This window comes from Protomyctophum bolini, assembly GCF_963924005.1.
Source record: "Protomyctophum bolini genome assembly, chromosome: 5".
NCBI classification, from domain to species: domain Eukaryota; kingdom Metazoa; phylum Chordata; class Actinopteri; order Myctophiformes; family Myctophidae; genus Protomyctophum; species Protomyctophum bolini.
In genome coordinates this window covers 12,832,638-12,860,388 of record NC_137866.1, presented here as the reverse complement: position 1 = coordinate 12,860,388, position 27,751 = coordinate 12,832,638, and the positions used below count along the sequence as shown (strand labels likewise).

General features: G+C 42.6%; 1 protein-coding gene across 2 annotated transcripts in view; it reads right to left on the bottom strand.

The window, feature by feature from the left end:
* Positions 1 to 27,751, bottom strand: part of casz1 (castor zinc finger 1) — a 203,046-nt gene that overhangs the window by 95,671 nt on the left and 79,624 nt on the right. For both annotated transcript variants that reach the window (XM_080764839.1, XM_080764840.1), the window contains one exon: positions 12,557 to 12,612. The gene's annotated coding sequence lies outside the window, so the exon portion shown is untranslated. The remainder of the gene's footprint in view (positions 1 to 12,556; positions 12,613 to 27,751) is intronic.

Below are 27,751 nucleotides of genomic sequence, written 5' to 3'. Positions count from 1 at the left end.
GTGTGTGTGTGTGTGTGTGTGTGTGTGTGTGGGGGGGGGGTTGTAGGGTGGAGGCAGTGGTGGTGGTGGAGTCTCTTTGTGGAGAGGTCTGCTGTCTACTACGTAATACAGGCAGCCTAATACTTCCAAGTGGCTGGGTAAATAATAGGACCAAACTGAAACTTTAATCTGCTTTTTCCATACTCAAGCTGGCTGGGTATTAAGGATAATCTTTTATGTGTGTCATATGGTTGGAGATATAGATGGAGCTAATTTTTTTTAGAGACAAATCTGATATTTGTCAACTGGTTGAAAAAAAAACCTGGGGATTTTCTCCTAATCCTCCCTCGGATGTGAAGGCGCGTTGACAGCTAAATGCAGATGGTGTTCTGTGCATGGAGAGTACCCAGTACAGAGTGTGCATACGGAAATAAGGCCTCGCTATAGGACTCAGCACAACCTGCAGATAGCTGCCCTCCCCTACCCCGCACACTTAACAAGCCACTAGCACACTAACTTCTCAAAACACACATCCTTGTTGCATCTCTTCTCTTTACTTTTTGTTTTCCTCACCGATGCAACATCCTTAGTTCTGGGCTCCCTCATCAAATATTCAGTTGCAATAAGGAAAAGAAAAACAAATTATAAATAAAATGGAGGCATAAATCTTTCAGGATCCTAATTCTAACTTTCCCTCGGAGTGTTTCTGTGTTTATTTTGTCACATTAAGCAGTTTTGCTTTCCGTTCCCACTGCTGGGCGTGGTTCATTTTAGACTGGTAGCGGAGGCCTTTCTTCTCTGGCTCTCTTGTTTTGGAACACTAACTTTTGTGGTGTCAGTTCTTTTTATGCACAATTATCACTTGTGTAACTTCTGGTTTGCCTTTTATGAGAGATGGAACAACAAAACTTATCTGGTGTCTTTTTTCTTTTTCTTTTTTCTTTTGTCCCAGAGGGATTGGGGATTGGGGGCTGGGGGCGAGGCTGCACTGTCCTATGAAGATGATCTAAAATAACTTAAACTTTGACTAATTTCCACAAAGCGATGTAAGGCCATCTTATGCAGTATTCAGGCAGATATCTCCACTCGTCTTTTTAGCACCATATTGCAAGATGGCAGAGCAGTTTGGATGCATTCCTAAACTGCTTTGTGGCTCTCCACTACATTTGACATTCTATTGATAGTTATTCCATTGCTTTCCCAGACATCAGTTCATGCACCACGCTGTAGCTTAAATATTCAGCCCTGTGTCCTCGCCCCAAAACGCATCAACAAGAAAACACATGCCTGAGAAGAACATGCATAACGTACAGTATATGCCAATTCAATATATTTTAAAATCCTCATGTTGTTAATTTTGTGTGGGTGCACTTCTTAAACTGAAGGAATATGTGTCTGGCACGGTTCAAGTAGACAACATACTGTACATGAATGTCAAGGTTTATATAGAGATGTAGCTTCGTCCACTCAAGACAGAAGATACTGCAGGTGGAGAGAGACCACTTGGCAGCGTGCGGTTTCACATGCATTAAGGTCTGGTCTTGCTGTTGGACCTACAGTGACACCGCTACACCGCCACACCGGACACAGATTGAATTCAATTGCTTCCAGAAACGGTCTGATAACATATCACGTTGTCTAGTCTCGCAGTAATCGTGTCGGGTTGGCTAGAAGTAGTTATTACTATCAATGGGTGCATGCACTCTGTAAATCATGTAACAACAACGGCATCAAAGCAGAGACCATTTTCTTAAAGTTAAATAATAATGCCTCTTGTCTTTTTCCTCATTATGGTCTATCTAAGGCCACTCCAATAGTGGACCCCTCACAGTTACAGAACACTCCAAAATAGAGTACTTAGTTAAGCTAAGTTTAACGACAGGACACACATGTCAGTCCCCTCCCCTTTACAATACCAGGCCAGAAGCACATGAGGGACTTCAGTCCTGAGGCTGCCCTGCGTCTTATTTTTCCAACACACCTTGAATTACGCATCAATGGCAGCGAGAATGAGCCACAAATGGAAATGCAACAGGCAAAGAAGATCTATTAGTTTTCATCTGTTGTGTTGTGTGTTTGTTTTTCACAAGACAGAGCTGACTGCTATCGATTAGGTCTTCCAAGGAAGAAAAAAAAAGTTGACATTATAGGCACAATGAAATTCAGCATTTTTTTTTAACCTTCAGCAATGCTTGTCATTCGCCTGTGAAATAAATAAATAATCTCCACCAGGAGGAATGGGGGGGGGGAGTGGGGGGGGAAACGCTAAAGCTCTTTTGGTGTAATTGGCTGAATAGCAAGGGCAGCAGAAAATTTACAGGCAGACAACAGTGTGAAGGGGACTCGGTCACAGTGCAAAACGAAGCCCTCAGCACCAGCAAGGGAGCAAGTGAGCCAGTGAGCACTGAGCAGCAGAGCAGGCAAGCATCTAGGCGCCCGTCTGGTCCATCTTAACTACCATGAACCACTGCCACTCTCTCTCTCTCACTCGCTGTGGTGGTAAAGCTTCAGATCATGCTCCATTTCTGGACAAGTTAACCACATGTATGAAGCCTAGTGTCCCTAGTATGGGCATACTAGCTGGATATTTGGATAAAATAGCCCACGATGTGTCGTTCATAACGCTACGAAGCGCTATGAACTTATAGATCTGCACTTATAGATCTGCACTTTTAGCAATTTTCCATACGATGAAGTATATAAGGTTTAAATGGTTAAGTAAATAACAAGAGACAGCAAGCAGAAGACCGTGACAGGGGAAGCAACCCCCCCCACACACACACACACACACACACACACACACACACACACACACACACCAAAGTCACAGTGGTGGCACTCTGTTAAATCCAATCAAACTAGGCAGAGAGAGAGAGAGAGAGAGAGAGAGAGAGAGAGAGAGAGAGAGAGAGAGAGCAAAGAGAGAGAGCGCGAAGAGAGAAAGAGAGAGACTGATTCAGGTAGAGAGAGGGAGGGAGGGAGTGAGCGAGGTACGATATCCTCTTTAGTACCGTGTGTGTCCACCAGCATTGATGCAATAACACCTCATTCAGTGTTTAGCCCGTCTCAAAGGACAGGCAGGGATAACACTTAAAACCCTGTGGCTTTATCTCCTGCAGATTTTCCATAAAATGCCGAGCCAGGGAGCCAGGGCCATGTGACTACCATGTAGGTCAGGGCAGATGGGGGGTAGAGAGCAAGGGAGGTGGAGAGAGAGAGAGAGAGAGAGAGAGAGAGAGAGAGAGAGAGAGAGAGAGAGAGAGAGAGAGCGGGTGAATTTTGTTGGGTAGGGGAGGGGGTTCTATGGAACTGTTGAAAATAGCAAGCGGTAACCAGATTAGATCAATAAGGACTACTTCCATATCTGCTGTTCAGACGGTGTAAAAAGGCAGAGAGAAAAGCAGCCGAAACATGAAGATGAAAGGAAAAGACAGATTTATCCATTATGTCTAATATGGGTAAAAGTGATAAGGCAACATGCAGACATGAAAATGTCTAGCCAAACCTAATTTACAATTTGCTATATTTACTAAATAATATGCACAAAACCAAAGCTTGACAGAGATCGCACAAACCGTACTTTGCAGGCATTCCTCAACCACTTGTATCATGTTTATTGTCACTTAATCTTTGAGGAGAGTTGCGAGAGAAGTGCAACTTAGCGAGCACATTTATGCGACAGCTGGCTAGGTCAGCCGGTGCCAAGAAACAGGACACCTTGCGTGTCACTGTCAGTTGCGTAAATAAATGTCAAAAATCCCAGCTCCAGGCTCTCTCCCTGTGCAAAATCTATGGATGAAACTGAAAGCCTCCCTGAGAGATATCTTTACCATCGCATCTGAAGTGGCTGCGTGCCCTCTGGAAGTACAGGGGCAGTGCTCTGTTTGAAAGCACAGTCAAACAGATGCCTATCCGCCACAATCATCATGATAATAAATTAGATATTAAAGAATTCTCTCTGATCCTTTGCGGTTAGATTTGTCATGTGGACCATGTGTCTGCACACACAGTAGAATCCTCGATGTTGATTTAACACAGGGAGGGTACAAATGAAACCGACCGGCCCCATGGGTCCACCTCTGAAACCTTTTTTTTGCAGGGCGATGAACAAAACGGTGCTCAACGCGTGATGCGCACGCGACTGTGTGACGAGTGACGACACATGCATGTGGTAGCCATCATCACATCACATCACAAAAACCTAAGCGACTTAACACTTTTTTTGCCATGATTGTTTCAGTCTGTGTCCATCCATGTGCCGGGTATTAGAGCCTTATGAGCCCTTTTCAAGGGGAAATATCATGGGCTTGACCGGAAGTTAGCTCATGGATAAGCAATCCTATCGTGGGAGGGTCGCGAACCACGCAAAGCATGAATTGGTTTACCGCGACCACTATCGGCTGTCAATGAAGCTTGTTTTGATTACAATCGGTCAGGGTTAGGTGTGTTAAGGATGAATTCTGCCTGTAACCTTCACCTTGGAAGAACAAGTCATCAAATACATTTATACTATAGTAACTATAGCAAGCCTCAAGATTCAAGCTTCAAGTTGATTCAACGAATGAAGAATATTGGTTGATGTTCATCTGTAGCATTTCTCGAATGCAGCGATTATGTCAATATTCTGCAACTCAATGGGACCATATAATTGAGCCGAGGCCATTTACTTTCCATATGCTGAGGGCATGCAAGTTCCCAGTGGAATACCAGTGGCACTCGACGGAATACAAAAAATGGACAGGATTAGGCTTTGTGATGTTGACTGACCTTGACCTATTTTCTGACCCGCATTTCTAGTCAATCACATGACTCTGCTGATCAATAAAACGCAGGTGAATGTGCCAAATAGCAGACCTAAAAGGTGGCTGTGCCCACGTTTTTCCATTAACCCAGAGTACTACTGGACATGATATCTGTGAATAACCTGGCTGCTGTCAAACTAAGAGGCGATGTCTCTCTGCAAAACTAATATTGATCAAAACTAGCATCTGTCCATGCATAAGAGTCTGTTTCAATTGATTTTTCCTCTTTGAGCTGAAAAACATAATAGAGCTGATATGAATTACCGGCTGTTTTGCTTCAATTCATCAAAGCAACACAGACAATACTTGCTGTTGCTATGGAAACCTGATAACAGTTTTTGACTATGTTGCTCAACAATCAATTACTTCAATGCCCTTATGCTAGTGTTTACAGTGAAACACAAACACGATGCTTAGGAGGATGAACTAAAGGTAGGTGTCTTAGACTGGAATGGCAACATAGTGCTACGTTTAGAAAATAAACATAATTCCCTTACTGCATGTACAGTATAAGAACATACTTTACAACGCTGTATCACTGAAGTGATTGGAAAAAACGTGAATCCCTTTCTTCACCTGAAGAAGCTGGCTATGCTTATATTACCATCTAAAAGCAGTGCTTTCTTCAACAACAGACAACAGATGTTGAAAAAATGATACTTTGATATAACAACTTTGATAGCATTTAGGCAGAAGCGATAATAAATAATTGAGTAGCATAGAACTTGTTGTCCCTTTCAGTCGCTTGAAACTCTTCCAGTTGTCACATTATCTGCAAAGATTTGCAGCCTCTAATACCCAAGCTCAAGGTTGATCAGTGTTATTTCTGACTGAGGCACCTGCTTTAAAGCCATCTGACAGTAAGCCTTCATCAGACGGTTAGGCGTATTACAATGTTGAAATATAACTACCTGTTGTGCTTTTTATCCGGATGTTTAAATAAAACAGCTGTAGCTAAGGAGTAACTCTCAGTATACTATGTATAGGTAACCATGTTAGGGATTATTATTGATAGAGCTTTGGTGTGGCATAAAACAATTTGACCTTTAGTTTCGCTTCCAATTGATCTCCATTATTATTTTCATTTGCTATTTCACAACATTAAGGCCTACTGTAGTTGCTTTGCCTACTTACGTATTTTGTTATTCAATTATTGTTCACTGTCACCATGTAGGGTCTCTGGTATTTTTGTTTGGTTGCCCAATTCTTCTTTTATTGTAAGTAAGTCAGGTTAGTAATTTGTATTTCTGTTTGTTTCCTTTTGTTTTTCTTTTGGTTAGGGGTATATTTGTCTTTTTGAAGTTAGTACTTTTGATTAACACTTTGAATGCATAACCCACATTCCACGACATTTATTCCATTGTCTTTCCATGCAAAATTATTTGTTTAATGTGTTTAATTCGCCGTTGTTAGATGGTTATTGTGAAAATCCCCTTTTGTCGCGGACATTGTGACGAGGCGGGCGCGTTATGATGATGTAACCGGAAATCAACCAACCGCCGGCTTGCAAGGGCTTCTGGGAAACTGAGTCCAATGCAAAGTGAACTAGAAATGCACTCTGTCGAGGTGCGCAAGCAGAGTGCACAAGTACTGCCGACCTCTACGAACTTACAATCAGCCCCGCTACCTTGAAGCGTACCTTAGTTACGTCACCGTCAACAGCCAATAAGAGACCACTATTCTTACGGACATATATACATACATACATGTATGCATACATACGTTACCTTTTACCCACCCAACATTGAAACATATTAATTACGTCACCATCAACTTATGATCCAGCCGACCACAGTACTTGCGCACTCTGCTTGCGCAAGTAACGACTAACGAGGGGGTAGGAGCAATCATAGCTCGCTTTGCTCTTTGTGTTGTGACCCGGATCACGGAAGTGGCTTTTTGTCGGCTCAATAACAATGGGACTGTTTTCAAGCGGATTTTCTTGGATCAAAGGCGCAAATACTTCGGCGTATGCTCCAAAGGTAATTAAACAACCCGGCAGTCACGGTATCTTGTCAATTATACTATAACGCGTGGAATGTAAACCAACCAAGTAAACCAACACCCTCAAGTTCATTACTCTTCACAAAATACAAAAAGGAGATTCCTGTCTCTGCTGTGTCCTCCTCATTACATGTACTAAATACAGTATGTGTCTTAGGGGAACAGAACCCGCCACCACTCTACCAAAATGAGAGAAAAAGAGATTAAATGACGTGCCACAGTAAACCAGGGGCTAAGCTTGCCTGTCAAGCACATCTATCCTGACTGTTCAACTTAAAACTACCAGTTGTTAAGACAAAAACATTCTTAAAGCTATATTTCCCATTGTTGCAACATAGCCAGTGCACTCGTCTGGATATGCCCTGGGGAACAATGAACTTGTTCAACTTCACAACATGTAAGGTGAGTTCTTAAAAAAGAAAAGTAGGCAGAACATGTATTATTGGACAAACATTGGTGTGTACATTCATGTATATTTGCAGCAAGTGTGACAAATTGCAGATTTATTAAACATGCATATTAAACATTTAGCATGATTACCGCTTGCTCTTTCTTTCTTGGACTACAAACTGGAAATAAATTCTTTCAAATGGGCAGATTGAGTTCTGATAAAAGTTTTGTGAAACTTTTATCACATCTGAAGAGGTGATGATGTTTCAATAGGGCACGTCATGCAGTAAATAATTACTTTAAATGGCTAATGATGACAGGGTATATTCATCCATTATACTGTAGGCGACTATTGTTTAATTTAATTCAAAACAAATGTCATCAATAAGCTTTTCCTCTTGGATTTACTACAGTCCAGCAGCTGACCAGGTGCTAGCTATGGATAATCCATGCTAAACCCACTATCGAGAATAATATATTTTTGTGAAAATAATAAATAAAGATGTGCAATCGTGATGATTAGGTCAGTCATTGCATGATAGGCTTGTTCAGGTAATCATTTTCATCAGATAAGAGGATTATCAAGACTCTCTCACACATGGGTAAGCTAACCATTTACAAAGACAGTGCATACGCATAATATGTTTGAAATAAAGAAATAACACTGGAGACATTTGTCAAAGTTTCTCAAAGCTCACTCGTCCTAGCCCTATCCACAGCCTTTGGACAGAAAATAATATGATGCTCCATCTTTCAAAGATGTACTTTTCCTAAAGCATTGTTGATTGCCCTGTGTCCATTACTTGGAAGGATTATGATAATATTCCACATTGTGCTCGGCGTGATGCACAGGAAATTCAATACTCAAAAGGTTAATGCAATCAATTAGGATGACAAAGGAGAAAAGTAAAACCCTCCTGCTCGCGGAAAAAAGAGACAGGGAGAAAAAGGTATTGAAAGCTTGAATGGATCCACCGAGAGAAAAGAGCCACTCGAAATGGGAGAAAAATGGCATTTATTCAACGTGTATCGTTCAAAGCCAACTGAGTGCCCTGCGTGAACGCACGCACGCACGCACACACACACACACACACACACACACACACACACACACACACACACACACACACACACACACACACACACACACACACACACACACACACACACACACACACACACACACACACACACACACACACACACACACACACACACACACACACAGCACACTGGAAGCAAAAAAATAGCTCTTAAATGGTGAATTGCATCATTCAGCACTCAACCGATTGTAATAGAACAATACAGGGGCAATATTTTAGTTTGAAGGTAATCAGATACCTTGGCCCAGGGAGGGGAAAAAAGTGCCTGATGCCTGAACGTCGATTCATAACGCTGATGATGTTCTATGGACTTTCCCCTCGTTCTGAGTCAAGTTTTGTCTCCGCACTTCATTCCCCATGTGCATTGTTGCACAGCCTGAATATTAACAACACTACAATTGTGCACGGATGCGATGTCTTTTGTTATTTAGATAGATGTTACAATGCATACAACACAAAGGAGTCTCATCATTGCAGATAAATGGATGAACTTGCATGACGGTATTGAGCTCCACAACCATTGTAATAATCCATATTACCTTTTCAGACCAGGGCGCAGTCTGTCAAAATGGTGATGTATTAATCACATTTCAGCAATCCTCCATGGCTAACGATAATGTTATGAGAGTCTGGGTGGTAATATTTTGTGAATGTCTGCAACGCCTGTTTTCTGGCAGATAAGTTGTGCAAGGAGAAAAGACTAAAACCTTGTAATCCACTTAGGTAAGGCAGTGGACTTACCTACTTCCACAAACACACAACTTATGCCTCATAAGTCTAGTACACCTGTGTGTGCTCAATCATGGCCAGGGTTAAATCTGGGAAACCGACGGTGAATCTATCTTCCTCTCTGTGTTTGTACCAAATCAAAAGAATGTTCCACATTTCTAACCATTGCACAAGTCAGAGGATTCCTCGCAGGCCCCGACAACACCAGCACTCCAAAATCTGTCCTTAAGTCTCATTCACACCTACTGGAGCAAAATTACCTCAAAATACCCCACCACAGTATGGTCTCCACCCTAATGTAATTTCCACCTTTAATAGATCTGTTGCAACTAAGGTATTTAACTTTTTGATGAAATGCCGGATGAAAAGTCTACATGGCAAAAAGTAGCAAAGACAGGAGTAGACATTAAAATGTATTTTCTCCATGTAGAAGTTAAGCTCCATTGTATGATTTCAGGTGATAACCAGGGATCTATGTTTTGACCATAAGAATTCATATCTTTTTTTTTCAGACGCACAACAGCAGTAATTTGACCTACATCACATTTTTCTGTTTGGGTTTTTTTTTTTTTTTTTGGGGGGGGGGGGGGGGGGGGGTAGGGGGGGGTGCAGCCACGTCACAGAGACAATGGGCCAAAAATGGACTTTGAAGTCGGCCCTGAATGAAAGCCTAGGGGCTGACACATGAAATGCCCTCACAGCTGGGCTGCCCCCAGTCAAAAGAAAAACAAATACTTTGAATGAGAGGGGGACACGCCGCTCCTGTCTGAGCTTCCTAAGGACCCCGAGCCGCCGCGGGGAGGTGGGCTTTCACGATGTGCCCGTAATGATGGATGGATTCGGAGGAGAGTCTATTCACATGGAGATGTTACATCATAAATATTTACACAGGGCTGCCGTTTCCATGTAGCCTTTTGCTTGTTTTGACACACTGGAAAAAAAATTTAAAGGCCAAAAAAATGTAAGCGGGAAAAAAGCAGGGGGGAAAATGAGGAGGCGCCTGCCCCTTTTATGTTCTGCTCTGCTATGTTGAGTGATAGTGTGATACTCAAATGAGTTCTCTCTTAGCCAGACAAATTAACTTTCCTGAAGCACGACTGTGTTTTTTTTATTTACATTAATTTGTGTGAACTTGCGTTTATTACAGAATCATTACTCCAATATACAACGGCCAGAAACAACCAGCAGGAACGTTAAATTGTGTTTGGGGTTTCTCAGGGCCACTGGCGTTATCACACATTTCCGCAATCAACTCGTACATGTTGCTGGATATTACATTTTAAATGAGAGAGAGCTACGACTAAGGAAGAAACTCAAAAGAGGCCTGTGTGACCACACAGCACAAAAGCAGAGCCTCTTCAAAGCTTTACTTGACAATCATCTCCCAACCATGTTAAAGCATCATCTTTCAGCAAGAGCCAAAGACAAGTGAAAAGAGAGACAGACGGCCGTTCAGTTGTTGGTAAGCAGCCCTACAAATTTCTCCTCAGTGAGCACAATTAAAAGCCTAGACGTCCCAGAGGAAGTCCCCGGAACCAATGAAAACAAATTTGGCAGTTTAATTTTCTTCCCACTGTCTAAAAGAGACAGGGACTCCAGTCTGAGCGTGTGCATCACTTGGACGTGGGAGGGAGGGGGGGGGGGTAACTGCAGACTGGGCCCCATGCATTTTAACACCGTTTGGACTCTATATGATCAGTTGAATTGAAATATATCAAATCCAATTCAATAAAAAAACTATACTCCAGCTATCCGTGTTGAGGCAAGGGGAGTGTGAGAGAGAGTTAGTCAAGGTTGCATAATCATCTTGCTATAGTTGGCACAAACTGTGCCTGGCTCCACCGGACCTGCTAAAGCATTGTAGTGTGTGTGTGTGTGTGTGTGTGTGTGTGTGTGTGTGTGTGTGTGTGTGTGTGTGTGTGTGTGTGTGTGTGTGTGTGTGTGTGCGTGCGCGTGCGTGCGCGGGTACACTACAAAACACGTGCACACATGCAACCAAACTAGATGGGCTTACAGTGAGCAGCAGTAATGACTCAAGAAGCTACAGTGGCTGCTATGAACCGTTATCTCATTCACAAGTGTAGCAATGCAGCCAGGTATGGGTGTCTTTCCTTGAATCTATATATGCTACATGCTATCATTAGTGTTGTGTGAGGAGGTAAATATTTAGAGACATAATAGTTAGGACTCTGATTGATGGAAGGACTGTGTTGTCATTCTGGTGAGTGTGCAAGTGACACACCACCAGAAACAAAGGAGAGTGTGATGTGCCCCCTCCCTTTACCCGCTCCACGACAGACACAGACAGAGACGCACGCACGCACGCACAAACAGCCCCCCCCCCGCCACCACAAAACCCCACTCCAGTGATAGCGAGGGTCTCTCTACTTTGACATGAGACAGCCCACGGTGTCACTTCTGAATGTACAGATCCCTCTTGACTGGGAAGCCAGGGGCAAGGGCTGCTGTATGCATCCTTATGACAGACTCCCACGTCAGCATTGTGCTGCTACCAGCTAACATCATTAGCAAAGAAGGTTTCATCTCAGAGAGAGAGAGAGAGAGAGAGAGAGAGAGAGAGAGAGAGAGAGAGAGAGAGAGAGAGAAGCAACCCAGTTTCTTCAAGTCACAAGTCATTAGCATCCTCTCCAGTGTCAAATTCAACAGAGACACACATTTGTTATTATTATTATCATTATTTCATTTTTTTTTATATCAGCTACAAAAAAAGATTTTATACCCTTGTTAATTTGGTGGATGTCAACTGTACTTAGATTCCTATGTTTAATATCTGTGCAAGTAATAAATGCTGGATGGTGGAGAATTCTCTTTTTATTATTTTGTCAAGATGACTATGGGGCCCTACATTCAGTTTAACATTGCCATGACAACCTCCAGACATAAAGCAGGCATAATAACGCTCGCCGTTGTAATTAACATGACACAGTGTTGCCAATATAACTACAACATGGCAATGTGTAATTGCTACGTGCATGAAAAACTATAGTGCTTTTGGCTAAAATATATTGACTTATCAATGCCAGCATACAGCTTATGAATAAGATGGTAATTAATTAAACCCATTATTTTCAAGCAAGCTATTTTGTTATTTGAAGTTGGCCAAAGCACTGGTCAACAGCGGTTCGAATAAGGACATGTATTAATATAATTCCAGTTGTTATAAGTTGCAGTTTATGGACCAACAATACTTGTTTCCAGTCAGTGCAACTCCACAGGATTGCATTTTAAACTGTGTAGGAGTTTAAAATGCAAAAGGGGGGGGGGGGGGGGGGGGGGGAGAGAAAGAGAGAGAGAGAGGCCCTCTTTGGAAAACAGATACGTCAGTGTGTCTGTACAGTGTACGACATCGCTGTGAGTTAATCAGTTGGAAAATAAAACGGTGGGATTCTAATAAGTCATTTGTCAATTTTTACAACCCCCAGACACATTGATCCATGGGGATTAATGAAGATGCCTGATATTGTTGTAGATATGAACAGGGGAGACAGTGCGGACAGTAATCAGTCATGTTTGGGAGATTTGTCCTACCTTGTTTTCTCCTCTTGCTAGCATCAGAGTCCCTCCGTGCAGGTGCTTCACTTCATCTAGAGAGAGGGAAACAAAAAAAATAAACATTTAGAGGCTAGGCTTGTGCCAGATCAATAATCTTATATCGCTAAACCTGGCTGTTGGGCAACGGCCTATAGGATGTATGTAAGTACAAGTTCAGTGCAATGTTAAAAACATGAGCGTGATGATGACGTGGTCCGCCTCCACATGGGCGCGACAATGGAAATGTTTGCGGGTTTGCGTAAGGACGCGCTGTGATCGGCCAGTGCTCTTGTGCAAGGATGCACTGTGATTGGGCCAGTAGCCACTTTGAGTGGCAGTCGGGGCAAACGTTCTCGCCAGAACATGATTCTCGCTTGGTGGTGTCTCACGTGGTTCAAGTTGGCTTGAGACAGCGGGCCTCTGTCGTGGTCTAGTCCATAGAGTCATATACAGTATATTTAGGTCCAGTGGAGGCGAGAGGCCGAGAGGCACTTCCACGTTGGCCACAGAAGCGGGCGTGGTTATAAGCACAACCCGGGTAGGATTTTGAATGTCGCGGCCGGCCGGCTCCCCATTAGCCATTTGTAACATATATAGGATGTAGTTCCGTGTGTGGTACTACTACAATATACTCTATGAACTCCATATATGGGGATTTGTGGATGTATTGATCCGTCACTCCCTCGGGTCCTCGGCAATACACACGCCAACTTTCAGTCGGGCAGTTCTTGATATTCCGGTGACTCACTCACTCACAACAGACACTTCCTAAATTATAGACAGATGATGTTTTCCTGGCAGGAGATATACAATATACCACACACACACACACACACACACACACACACAACCTGCTTCTTTCTCTAATGTAAAAGGTGCAGTGTTAGGGGAAAAGAGGTGGGGGTTAGAGTGAAGGCTGTGGGCAGTGTGGGGGGTGCACCAGTTGGCGAAGCCCCCTCTCTCATTCAAGTGTGGGGAGCAGGTGTGGCGTGCAGTTAACCACTTTTGTGAATATTTCAGCACAGCTTGCCAATGATAATTTACTTAGAATCGGTAATCCTAAAATCAGATTGTGGCTGTGTTGGCTGGGGGGGAGGGGGGTTTATTGGCAGATTTGACCTTGAGAGTTTCAGTTAGCTGACGCTGACTCGTCGCATTCTCTCAGACTGTAAAATGAAGCCTTCTTCGACACCTCCATGGTATTAATGATATGATGCACGTGTGAAATAGTTTTTGCCAACACTGTAGGCACAAAGAATACTGTATAGATAAAGAGGTCAAAGTCTATAGAAGGGGAGAGAAGCTAGCAGGGTTTGCTTTATATATTTGATTAAAACGGTATGTCTACAATATTATATCAAGTTTTGTTACACAGCAAATACAACACTACTTTGACACAAATGTATAATTATGTTAAAGTAAAGCGTGTCTTTTAAATTTCATTCATATACAGTACTCGGCACCCCTGAACTATCACGGTAAAACTTTTGCAGAACAGTCACTTCAAATCTGCCCCGAGAAAGTTTCCTAACCTTGAAAGCCCAAGCATCCACCGAAAAAGTAATAATAATTCTAACCTGATCTTCCTACTTATTTTATATCTCCCCTCAGCAACCTAACTTCTTCTTGGCAACAGTGCAGTTATTAATTCATGAGGCACTAATTAGTTCTTTGTTTAATTTTGTGTTAAACAGACTGACCGGAATGATAACGACTCGCGCTGTAGCGCTTGGGTCCCATGCCGCTCCTGTTTGCTACAACAAGGGAGCATCGTGCGACTAGCATGATGAACCCAATTCCCTTCTAAGTTGCACTTCATTAAGTCAAAATGTGACAAGGAGCTTAGAGGAAGAACTGGCAGATCAGATCATACATAACAATGCAGGCCCAGTAAGTTCTGGCGGAGGGGGTGTCTGAGGTGGTGCTGGTGCAGGAGGGGAGTGGATTCCAGCATGCATGTTGATAATTTCCTATTTTTAACCCTTGGGGGCCGTCTTTCATTTTCCTTTAATTGTTTTTGTTCAGAGCTGCAGTGTCCTCTTTTTAAATTGCAGCTCCTATCAACTCCCCTGATCAACCCCCCTGTGCAACATTGCAGGCAGACAAGTAAACAACAGGGTTGCCCTTTTCCATGATGTATCACGGCCAGTATGTCTCCGTAAATGGGTGACGCCTTGCTGCAGCGCATAATGCATATAGGGCTATTATTTGTGTTTGAAAAGGATAGTTTGCGTGACATGTCAAGCGGGAGCAGCCATGAATAAAATGAACTTGAAACATAACGTTTTTTGGCTTCAAAAGTTGAGAAACCTGCCGAGCAACACCAAAGGCAAGGTGCAAAAGCTCATCCTTAATGAAGGAATGCATCGAGGTGGTTCCATTGGCCCATATTTTGCGTGCCATCACAAAAATATGTCGCCGTGGAGTTTGCACAATAAAAAGTAATGATCTGCCCATCTAAACTACCACTTTTGTGGTAGTTTTTGAATCTTTGAATTATGTGCATCCATATTTCTACTATAAAGAAGATGAATACAATGTGTTATTTATGTCATAAAAAGTTATGAATGTAAAAAGTGCTGCTGTAGCAGATAGAGGCCACAATACATTGCACCAATCAGTGACTTGGTAATTGCAGCAGCTATCTTAAAAAAGGGTGAAAAAGATCTTTGCGCAAATTATGAGCTGTCATCTGAAACTAAGATGTTGAACCTTTTCAAGAATCTCTCCACACTGGCTTAAGATTATGATAAAATCAAAAAGCAGACAAGTAATTACACTGCATAATAGGCAAGATTGGCATTTTCAAAATAATTTTCATGTGGATGGAAATGACATTGCATAGACTATTCTGTATTCACTGGTGCAGATAAATAAACAAGGCATGGAGAAAGGCGGGGGGGGGGGGGGGGGCATACAGAACGCACAGTACAATGGCAAGCAGGTCAGTAATTAGAAACTCTGTTTGCACAGTAATAATTTTAATATATTCATCAGGAAACAGAGCATGCCTGGCATGATAAAATCCCATCAAGGAACATATCCCGACTGCCTTAACCTTTTAAACAGACAGAAAGGCTCATTGCCGAAAAACCGCAAAGAAATATGAAATAAATAAATAGAAACATATAACACATTCCCTTCCTTTTTATCGAAAAGAATGATCCACATGAAACGTTGCCATCACAACTTGAGGAAGATGTATAATCCTTCCATTAGGTTTAAGCCATTTAAGCCAGAAGGGAACATATTGATCAATATGTGCAGCTAAAACCTTTGTTTATTTTCCTTAAATGTGAGCAGCCTCAAATCTTTCAGTGCCAAAATGGATTCCCCGCTTTGATTGCACGAGTTTAAAGTGCAATAAATGTGCATAACCTTGTTTGTTATTGAAGGTGGCGGTGATGCTATGGAAATTATTGCAAATTGCTTAAAGGAGTCCTGACACGCAAAAACCTTGACCTCATGAAGCCATTTCACAAAGACAGAAGAATGCATAATTGTGCGAGGAATTCGAGGCGGAGCAAAAAGGTAATCACCATCAACAACAACATTTTTGCTATGAGATTACTTGGAACAAAAATAGCTCAAAACCATTCATGTGCGAAATACACTGGTGCCTGCATAGCCACAGTGTGCGTCATTGTTAATGGGATGAACACATCTAATGTAAAGACTAAGGCCCATGCAAAACTTCTTTCAAACTTAAGTCAGTGAACAAGTCAAGCTGATATATCACACCTTAATGTGTGCCAAAGCGGTTTTCAAATGTACAATTTTAAAATAACAGGAACACACAAATAGGCACTCCATTGAGCAGAACGGTTTAAAATAATAGCCCTCTACGCTGCAGTGATTACCCATGTATTGTCTAAGTTTCCTGGTTCCATTTCCCACACATAAGCCTCGAAACCTACAAGTTTACATGACCCCAATCCAAACACAAACAACCTCTAATTACATGAAGTGGAAGCCATACTACCAGAATAAACTTCTCAGAGAGCAGGATCCTTCTGGCTTTCCTCTGCCCCATGCGTTTTCAATCTGAATGACTTTTTTTGAATGCCGTGTGCACGCAGTGAGACCTTGAACATTTACTTAATGACAAAACTCATGCATATTTGACAGCACCTCGTAGGCCCCTCTTTTGTGCCGCCAGTCCTGCCTCCTATTCTTCCTCACCCCCAGGAGAGGACAGAGTTGGGGCTCAAGGGCAGCTACCTCCACAGTCCCGCTGTCCGCTCTTCGCCTAATTTTTGTTGTCCGGCCCTTTGAAACCTCAGCCTCACGCAGGACCTAAGAATGGTGAGCCATGTGCAACAAGTGCCGGTGCCATGGAAACCCCCGTTTTCCCCCCAAAATATTCCTTTTTATCCCTTTTGAAGACCTGTCACCAGGCAAAAGCAGGCATCACACGACCCCCGGGCCTAGCCGTGACAAAGCCTATTTTCTGCCTGCTCCTTGATTGATTAAAAAAGACTTTTTAGCGAAACCATGTTAAAGGACAAAAAAAGTGACACGCAGAAGAAAGGGCCCCGGGGGGATCGGCCAATCAGGCGGTTTCCCCAGCAATATTGCCACGGGAAAGAGAACAATATAATAATCGCAACAAAGGAAGGGTCAGGCCAGGCATGAAAGTTGACAACAATGGTGATTACGATGATGAGAGAGAGAAAAGTTTGGGATTTCGGTAGGTTAAGTCTAACTACATGCAGTGAAATTGGATTCATCTGTAGGACGTGCACACGTTTAAAGATGTGTTGTCAAATATAGCAGAGTATGGCTTCATTTAATTATAAGAGAACCATTACTTTGTCTACACGGCAACAGTATTCACTTAACAAAAAAATGGGTCCACTTTTACAGTCTTTTACTGTGTATTAGCGTTTGAGCTTAAATGTAGTAGCCTACCTTCTTTTGTTTGGCAACACTCTAATTCAGCCAACACATGCTGCTGTAAAACATCCACATACAGTGTTGTGCGTATCCCTTGATGACTGTTAATGGTTTTTGCATTAGGGTTCCCTTCACATTTGAGAGCAAAATTATACATGTTCTGTTGTGACTCACACATGTGATGCAGGATCAATATTCTATGCATTGAACATATCACTACTCCGGTTGACCTAAGTGACAGAGGCATTTAAAATGGAGAGAGGCCGGCTCAGCTGGTCTGCACAGCACCAAAGGGAGACCGCATTATTAATTCATTTCAAAAGCGCGGGTCAATATGAGGAGTCTATTGCTTACATGGTTGTTGTCATTTTCTTCTCTTTTTTGCCTTTTCACATTATATGGCTTTTTCAAGAGTGGGCCTCTTTGGTCAATAATTGTGAGTTACAGTACATCTACAGACAGTATGATGTACTGTACATCAGGTTTGTCTCCACGGTACAACAAACAAAGAGGGTGATACCATACTGACAAATCTTGAAAAATATGGACCGACTCCAAGTGAGAAAGGTGGGAGCAGTGAAATGAGATTGCAATGTAAAGCTCAGGCTTAGGCATCACGTGACGTCTTCTTCTAAGTATTGTTCAGTGGTGGAAACTTGAGTATTTCCATTTGTCTGTACTTTATACTTCTACTCAACTACCGGTACATCTTTTTAATCCACGACAATTATTGGAAAACTTTAGTTACTAGTTACTTGCACGTTTATTATTATTACACAACATACATTAATAGGATCATCCCAAAAACCGAGTACTTCTTCCACCACTGGAAAGCTTATTCACTCTGATGTAGACTGTGGTTTTGTGTGTCACATTGGAGTGAACACAAATAAACTGAATTTGGCAACGCTAAAGAAAGCTGCTTCTCCTTCTTTGTCTCTGTCTTCTGGAGATGTGGAGGAGATATTTACAAAGAGTTGGCGGGGTGGGGGAGGGGGGGGGGGGGTGGGGTTGAGCGGAGCAGAGCAGAGGCATTAGAAGCGTCCGCACATGAGCAATTAGTATTCCAGATCCTGATGGTTCTAAACACAAAAAGGCCTCACCAAATCCCCACGGCGGAGGTGTCAGATGGAAAATGACGAAAATCTGCTCCTTGACAGGGAGTCATTTATATTTTAGCTTCGTTCCATTATCTTAACGAATCCATCATCAGCCAATGCAATATTAACAGCAGAAAATCAACTCATTAGATCCAGGGGGATTTAATCAAGATTGCAATCATGTATGCGGTTCCTGGAGAGTTGGCTTCTTTCTTTTTTTTTTCTTTCTTTTTTCTTTTTGGTCCTTTCCACGTAATTGCCGCATCTCAGATCTTAATAAATTATTCTCGATCTGAGATTGATGCCTTTTTTTCACCCTGCCTCTCACGCCATGCACTCTCCATCTCCGACTATAATATTTACCATAAACATTATTATGTCATGGGCACACAGTTTAAAATGGCCTTTAGCTAACTCGCAGAAGTAATTGGCTTCTCCATTTCTCTCTCGTTTCCTTGCTAATTGCCCAGTGATATTGCGAACAGTTCCCAGAGAAACAGAGGAAAATTATCTTTTGTAGAAGCTGGGATGTGTCATACGTTACGTTTATATGTTGGATGTAGAATAATTCATCCCTATGTTTGATATTGCTTAACAAGGCCAGGCAATCAGATGAAAGAAAGTTGCACATTTGATCTACAAAAGTGTCCGTGAAACACCAACATCAGGGAGGTAAACAGAAAGGGCTCAGCTTTCAGGTGGAGATGCTATTTTAGTCGTGTTTCACAGAAAAAACTCTTGGCAGGAAAGGAGTCACACTGAAATTGCTTCCACTTTCACAGATAGATTACATTACAAATCTAAATCAAGACTGGATATGTAACTACTAGGCATGGGAATACAATTATAGTATATAGTACATACCATAAACTTCATCACTTCTGGATTACATTGAATTCATAATCAATTTATCCAATGTAATTAATATAAAATAGTGTGTACCGGTAACAGCTATAGGGATGGGCATTTGGGCATTACATTTTGGGAATATTGATATCCAAGGTTAACTGTAGCATGAAGTCATATTATAGATATATAACATTGTGGTGCACAAGCCTTGTTCACACCAACTGAATCAATGAGTTGTATGTTGCACAACTGACATAGTTGAATGTAGCGAGCAGACAGATTCTACAAGGAGTACAGCGTCATCTGTCATCTGTCTTTCTGGAAATGTTTTCCACTTCCTTGTGGTTTCCTAGTTGTCTCTTTATCACTTACAGTTTCAGTGCTAAGCTGTTCATATATTTTAAATTCAAGCCCTTCAAAATGAAAGTGAAATTTAAATGGGATTCATACACAAAGCTACCTATCCCCTGACAGCAAAGTTAATATAGATTTTGTTGCGGCTTTCTATCCATCAAATCTGTGGGTCTTGACCGAGTCCTTGAGTTCATATCCCTAAAGCCTCAGAGTCTATCAAATATACTTGTGGGTCCATCGCTAGTGACGCAATGGCGCACATCTGTATTAAGCTGATTCATACTTCAACTCACGGTGTTGTTGCGCGTCTTAAGGTATATTCAGTGATTTCACTTAATTCAAATATCACTTATTTTTTGTTTTGTTGTGATAATACTCCCTACTATAGTGTGCTGACCATATAAATTCCTCCCTGTCCCCAGTTAACCCCTGGGGTCAAAAACCCTCAGGTTTAGTTTTTGGCTAGGTGGCCCAGCCTTCAACCAATCAGGATAGAGAGGGGACTTCCGCCAATCATGATCGAGCGGGGTCGGGCCTTGGTGTGACAGACAGACAGACAGACAGACAGACAGACAGACAGACAGACAGACAGACAGACAGACAGACAGACAGACAGACAGACAGACAGACAGACAGACAGACAGACAGAAAGACAGACAGACAGGGGCAAAAATATGTATGCTCCCCTTGTCTTTGGTCTAGTAGAGATAATTAATACCTAAGGGTGGAAAGGCCATGGGTTCATACAAATCAGTAGGATTCAAACGGCAATCCACCGATTAGATTATGAGATGGTGAATCCTGGTCTCTATACTGTATCCCCCTGGTCAGCCTGATGGAGGGGAAAGGAACTGGTTGGAATAACGTGTTCCTTGCACATGCTACGTCCTACCGGGGAAACTCCCCCCTGCCCGGTGATAAGATGCGGCCTGCTCACTCCTCATGCATTGAAAGAAGCATGAGCTCAGTTCGGGCTCTCCCCAGGTCAAACCTAACCATAACGCATGTCTAACCAATGACTAGTCTAAACTAAGTATGCACCCCGGTGCTGTAGAGGTGTCGGAATATTGGAATAGAGGGACTAATGGTTGTCTGACTATTGGAATAGAGGGACTAATGGTTGTCTGACTATTGGAATAGAGGCACTGTTGATTGTTTGACTATTGGCTGTTGGATTATTGGTTGTCGGACTATTGGCTGTCGGACTATTAGCTGTCGAACTATTAGCTGTCAGACTATTGGCTGTCGGACTATTGGCTGTCGGACAATTGGTTGTCGGACTATTGGCTGTCTATGTCTATGTAGTCTGTACTGAACTATAGCCTGGCTAAAAAGCCAGACCGAATCAGCCGTTGGCAAAAAATATTGCCTGTGTGATATTAGTCTGGCTTATTAGCCAGGCTAGTACTGTACTGCCTCTCATCATGCACCTGTGCATGTGCTACACCGTAGTCTGTACTGCACTGTGCTATGTGCTGGTGTTACACTAAAAACTCAGCTTCCCATCATGTACTGTACCTGTGCACAGTGTGAAGTTCAACAGACAGACAGACAGACAGACAGACAGACAGACAGACAGATGGACACACATTGCTGTTCCTTGGAGTGGCTGCACCACAAACAAAAAAAAATAGATTGTACACCAAGTTCACATTTTTGCGTCAGGGTGGCACTAGAGTAAAGTCATGGTCAAGGTCACTCAAATGGTTCGGTTCTATTCGCAAGAGAACATGAATGTACTCAGGAATTTGATGGAATCCACCCATGACATTTTAAGGCATCTTTTGTGCAAGTGGAAATGATGGCCTATATGGCCTATGGGTGACGCTAAAGGAAAGCTTAGTGTTCATCCTCTGGGGTGCATGATTCAGGACAAGCTGGCCAGATCTGAGTATATCTTGTGTATAATTGGGAATTTTAGCCTAAGCACTAGAGGAAAGTTCATGGGGTCACCAAAATCAGTAGGGTTACCGTTTATCCGTGATTGGCCGGAAAGACAGAAAAGTGAAGACGAAGCCGAAATGTGATGATGGATGATGACTTTAACTTTGTGTTGGACCAACAGATCAACCAACATGGCCATCTTTAGAGGCCTGCCAAAATGTGGCTAAAAAAACAATATAACTATTTTCCAACTGATACCCCCCCTCACACACACCGGATTAATACGATAATAATGTACTGTACACTATAGTACACACACACACACACACACACACACACACACACACACACACACACACACACACACACACACACACACACACACACACACACACACACACACACACACACACACACACACGCACACGCTTTCTAGTGGACCCATATGTAGTAGTGCTAGTTCTAGCGCTGCTGGTTCCAGCTCATCACTCTAAAAACCCATGCTTCTTCTCATACAGAGAGGATTATCTCCCAATGTGTCCGACATGATCCAAAAGTGTAAAAACTGTCAAAGAGACCTTTAATCTGCCCATGGAACAAAGCCTCTTTGTACAAGGACTAACCTGACCCTGTCTGTGTGAGTTTAACTTGCTGTCTGTTAGCCCTCTTCTCTCCCCCTCCTTCTCAATCCCTCCTCTCTCTCTCTCTCCTCTCTTTTTTCCCCTCTCCCTCCCTGTCCCTTTTCTCAGGACTAGGGTTGTGACGGCTCACCAACCAAATGCTGCGTTAATCCCCGTCTCTCTCAGATGGCCAATTGTAAATCCGAAACCTCAGTAAAACCAATCTCAGAGTTTTTTATCTTGATTTATTAGATTACCAGTCCTGGGTCCCTGAGTCCCTTCTACACATACTAATCCTAATCGGAATAGACAAGTATTAGCCCAGTTCAAGGGGAGCTGAACAACTGCTGTGGCCACCTCTCAGTACAAGGGCAGCTACAGGCTTATAGGCTTGGGGCTTCTTTTTTTGTATCCGTTTTCCTTTTTTTCTCCCTCCTTTTGCATTAGCAGAATGAGTGTGTAATTAAATACATAAATCCTGACACACAAACCCTCAAAAGGCCTAAAACCACTGAACCCTGTCCAGTTTGCCTTTCTGTTTTTTCCCCCACACAATGCAGTTAGTGAGCCAAGCCCAATCATTTGTATTTTTCTCAGATTTTTAACAGTGAGCAAACCAAACACGAGAGTCCCATTGAAAACATTTGCAAGAATTAATTTTACATCTGAGTGAATTCAATGCAGTGTTGTCAAATCATGAGATGCAGGACTAAATATCTCATTTCCCTTGGTCCAAAGAATGTTCTAAGAAGAATCAGTAAATCACTTTTTATCTATGATAATAAATCCCATATCATTAGAGAGGTTCGGCGGAAGGGTCCAGAGAGGAAGAGCGCTGGGGGGGTGAGGGGGTTCAAAGGCAAACACCATAGTACCAGATTATATAGCACAATCAGACAGATAGTATAACAAATTAATGGGAGAGCCACAGTTTCCCAAAATAAGTTAAATAATGCATCTTATTTAAAGAGCCAAGACCTGCTACCACACAGCTTTATGTATTAAGATAACTTACAGAACTATTTGCTATTAAAATGTACTGTAAAAACTGTCAAACTAAGACAACTTTTCTTATAATTTTTTTTTACAAACAAGGATATATAGTATAAACACCGTTTTAAATTGCTGGTCTCACACAGCTTTCCACCAATCCTGAATGTGAACTGGCATTGCTGTTAGGCTGGACGGTGTCCATGTGACACATGAGGCCAGGGCAGGGGAACATTCAGAAGTGTCTGCTCGTACACTAATGCTGGTGGCAGCTGTTAGTCTGCCAAAAACTGCAGCAGCAGCAGCAGCAGCAAGGATATCCTGAAATACTATTGAAAACCACTAAACCTCCTCCGCGCTGATGTAAAGTTATCCTGCTGCTCGGCGCCAGCGCAATCGCTGATCAATCTGGGCAAAGTTAAAAATGGAGTCGAGGCATGTGGACTAAATCTGCCGCTTTTCATCTTAGAAAGGTCAAACCGGGTGGCCTTGAGGCGGATGTTCAGCTTCAACCCAGGGTATTTTCACAGTATTTTGACATTGTGATGTATGTTCTATAAGGCAAGCTATGACTGACTCAGTGTTTGTGTCTGTGCACATGTATACATATGCTCGTGTCTGTGCGCCTGGGCCAATATTTCTGTCGCCGCATCAGTACACGTACATTTCCATGGCACCAGCACAGCGCTGAGTTCACCCCTCTCTGCCCGATGCCCTCCGGGGTGACAGAGGGAGCTTAGACAGATGTGACAGCCATGTCTGTTCCCTGTATGTGTTTGTTTGCCCCTGAAAACGAGACACCGGTTTCACTCCGGCCCCCTGGGCATGTTTAGCTCTGCCTCTACCGCATTGCCATCATTTGATACAAAGTGGAAGTCCACCTGATAACAATACAGTATGTATCTCCAGTGATGGGGAAATTGATACGTATGCTCTTCGCAGTATGAAGAAATAAAACGAAAAAAATGAAAGAAATGCATGCAATTCTATTGATCGTTTCCCACATTTATCTGCTTCAAGCCTAAAAATGAGATACAAACAAAATGTTTCTAGCATGTGTTGTAAGGAATTGAGATGTAGCCTCAATAATTAACAATTTAAGCATTTAGCAGATCATTTCACTACATTACAAGATACATGACTAATATGCGATAAAACACTCTTAGCAATCAGCATCCGCTATACTGTAAAGTAGATACTGTGCTGTGCTTATGCCTGCCTAACTAAGGCATATAGAATGGATTCCCTTTGCTCTTTGTGTTGTGCCCTTCAACTTAAGTGTCACCAAGTGTACTTTGCAAGGAATATTCATTTCCTTAGGTAGACCTAGTCAGCCTTGTGACCCAATCAATCCATATCCATTCTGTCCTGTCTGCCCTCCCCCGCGCTCTCAGGGCTCTTTTCTGTAAGTGGCAGATATTTCACCTGCCTATCGGTTTCCCTTTAAACCTGCTGGTATCTGCAGGAAAGGCGCCCCATGTAGGGTCACGGACTGTCCTCTAACAGGGCCCTCTGTGAAGCCACCGTGTGGCTGGCTCCAACGGCTCGCCCCGCCTTCCTCAATCACTCAAGTTACAAGGTGTGTGGAGGTCACTGGTAGAAATGGACTCACCAGAGCTGAGTACCCTTTGTTATAGGTTGAAAAAAATAGAATTCTCACAAGTCTTCGGTGGCATATGATCTATAGTGACTCATAAAATTAGGCTCTTCCGCAAATCAAATTTTCAACAAGAAAGCGTAAGCGACGCGTCCGCTCATTTTTCTCCAGAGTCGGGAAGCAGAGCCTGGAACATGCTCAGCAACCGTGTGTGTTCACTACTTGTGATGAAAAAGCAGTGTGTTTGCACAATTACATGTGTGTATGCAGCCCACAACGAAATCCAGTTTGCTACCAAATAATGGGAATCAGATCGTTTCCATGCAGAAGCGCAGAGAGGGAAGGAGAGCAGCTGCTTCAATGTGTAGAAGGTAGGAGGAGGTTAAGAGGAGTCAATGGAGGCTAAAGAGACAGCAGGTCTACCGATGACAGAAAGAGTGGTCAGGGACTGCAGTTCAGGACTTCTGGAAACCACATCAAACAGAGGCCATGGAGCGCTGCCAAGATGAACACACACCAACTGTTGCAAAAAAAAAGAGAGAAAAAAAGACGGGAAGAGAGGAGGAGGGGGGGGGGTGGCTGCAAGATAGACTTGTGAGTAAGACTGGGAGGAAGATGGAGAGAGATGGGGGAGCAGAGTTGGAGCAATAGGGGAAACTGGTGGTGCCGTGTAGTTATGGGAAACACAATCGGCCCTTGCCTTACTGCGATAATCAATCTAGTCCCACAATCAATCCAGCCAGACCCCAAAGCCTGCAGTCAGACCCCTCTCACTCACAGGCCTATCAGGAACCAGCCACTTGTTCGGCAGGAGCACCTGACTAATACCCACTATAATGTCACTTCTATATTTGTATCCTGCTAATCTGCTCCCCAGGTTCCAATCTTTTCCACTTTCTTGCAAATTTATCACTAGACTGAAAGGCTGGTGCCAGATTCTAAGTGCCTCACCCTCTTAAATTAAACAGTGGCATTTGTGATAAAGCCACTAAATTCCTTATCTAGTTGGCCTGTAGAGTCTTTCAAGGCAAAGTGTCACTTTTCCTAAACCGGAACGCTTGTGACGCCATACGAGCACACACACACAGTCACACACACACACACACACACACTCTCCCAGATTTTTGTCCTCTGTGCTAATCAGGACAGAAATAGAACAAAACACAATAGCTTTTTTTCCTGAAGTGGAACCCTGTCCAAATAGATCAAATGGCAGTTTGTGGTTTTCACAAAAAATCACAGCAAGGTCACCAAGTAAAATAAAGCATCTAACTTTTTACAATGCTTTCTTTCTTTTCTGTTCTATTCCTTTCTCCTCCTTTCTTCTCCTCAGACATTTAGTATCTGTTAAATCAGTGTTTCCCAAACAGTGAGTTGCGATCCATATCTATGGGTCGTTTTTTTCCCTTTCCTTTCCTACATTGCTTTATTTAAATTATTATTTCAAAAGATTTGCAAACAATATTTAATAAAAAATAAAACAAAATCCATAAAAGTAAAAAAAAGTGAAAATAGCAGATCTACAAGCTCACAACACGTCACATCACGACGCGTTGTTGTGACCTTGTAGATCGGCTAGTTGATCAATAATTCTCCCGGGGAGACATCTTTTTTGAGCTCTTGAGTTTGGGAACCAACCACCATGTTAAAGAGCAGTTATTAGCCACGAAACAATGGCTCTTCAGTAGATAGCATGTTGTATGTCCGCATCAGGGTGGAACTACTACATACTGCCAGATTCTGATACTGTATATCACAGAGAGGTGGAGACTGGCAAAGGGAAAGACTTCAATACTGTCCTTCACTCGCAATTATGTGGGAAGTTATTCAATTACTGAGGCAGGTGATGTGTCTGGATAAGCCCGAGGCAGTGACAGAAGACGTCTCTCCCTGTGGCTCATACAGTGTCAATCCCTTGTAATTTGACCTAAACTAATACAATCAAGCCCAACTTGAAGTGTGCAACGCCTGTTTTCTTTCTTTCTCTTACAAAGCAAGGCCCGTGGCAAACCACAGTACCATTAAAGAAACTAGTCAGTTAGGGTTATGTTGTCCTGTCCTCGGACTCAAAGGAACAACCAGCTCGTCAATACATTTCTGGTCCATCCTTTCGGGTTGCGGAGAGACATTGCCTAATAAGGCACCCGCTGAATTCCGGGTTATTTTGAGTATGTGTGATAATGTTCACTCTCTGAGTTTGTCCCTCTTTGAAGGTTCAAACAGTAGGCCAAGCTGAGGGCTTTCAGAGAATGTTCCAGCATTCAGACCCATGGAAGCTATACTGCAGGTCACAATATAGACATAAAGAAATTACAGAAATGTTGGAAAGGCAAGAAGAGCAGACTAGTTAGTGTATGTGTATGAATACTATAGTTTTTTGGGTGATAGACATACTATAAAAACAATATTCTACCTCATTGAGCGCATTTTCCATCCCAGTTTCTCAATGCCACTGCTTTTGTTTTTCATGCTTTCATGCATTGTTTTTTAGCCTTTTCTTCAGTTTCTAATCTCGTTTTGATATGGTGAGATGTGACTTCCTACCGCTGACTGTTCCATTGTTTTCCGTCTTTTTTAGAGGAATGAGGTTAAAACAAACTGTTCCGACATAGAAGGTCAAAAAACACTGTTATGAAACTAAGAAAATGAGACTAAAGGTAACAGCGTGGGACCAACATCGGGGCATTCCTGTCCCTCAGCAAAGCACCGGTAAACACAATAAGGAAAAACACTCAGTTTATAATTAAGAAAAAGTCTTCAATTTGGCACTGTGTGTGGACTCCTTAGACCAATAACTCTGTCTCCTGTGTTTATTTATCAGTTTCCAAAGTTATACACCGAAGGACTACTTGATTATTTAGACAAGACACAGGAGTATTTCCTGGGCCAATGGAATTCTCTG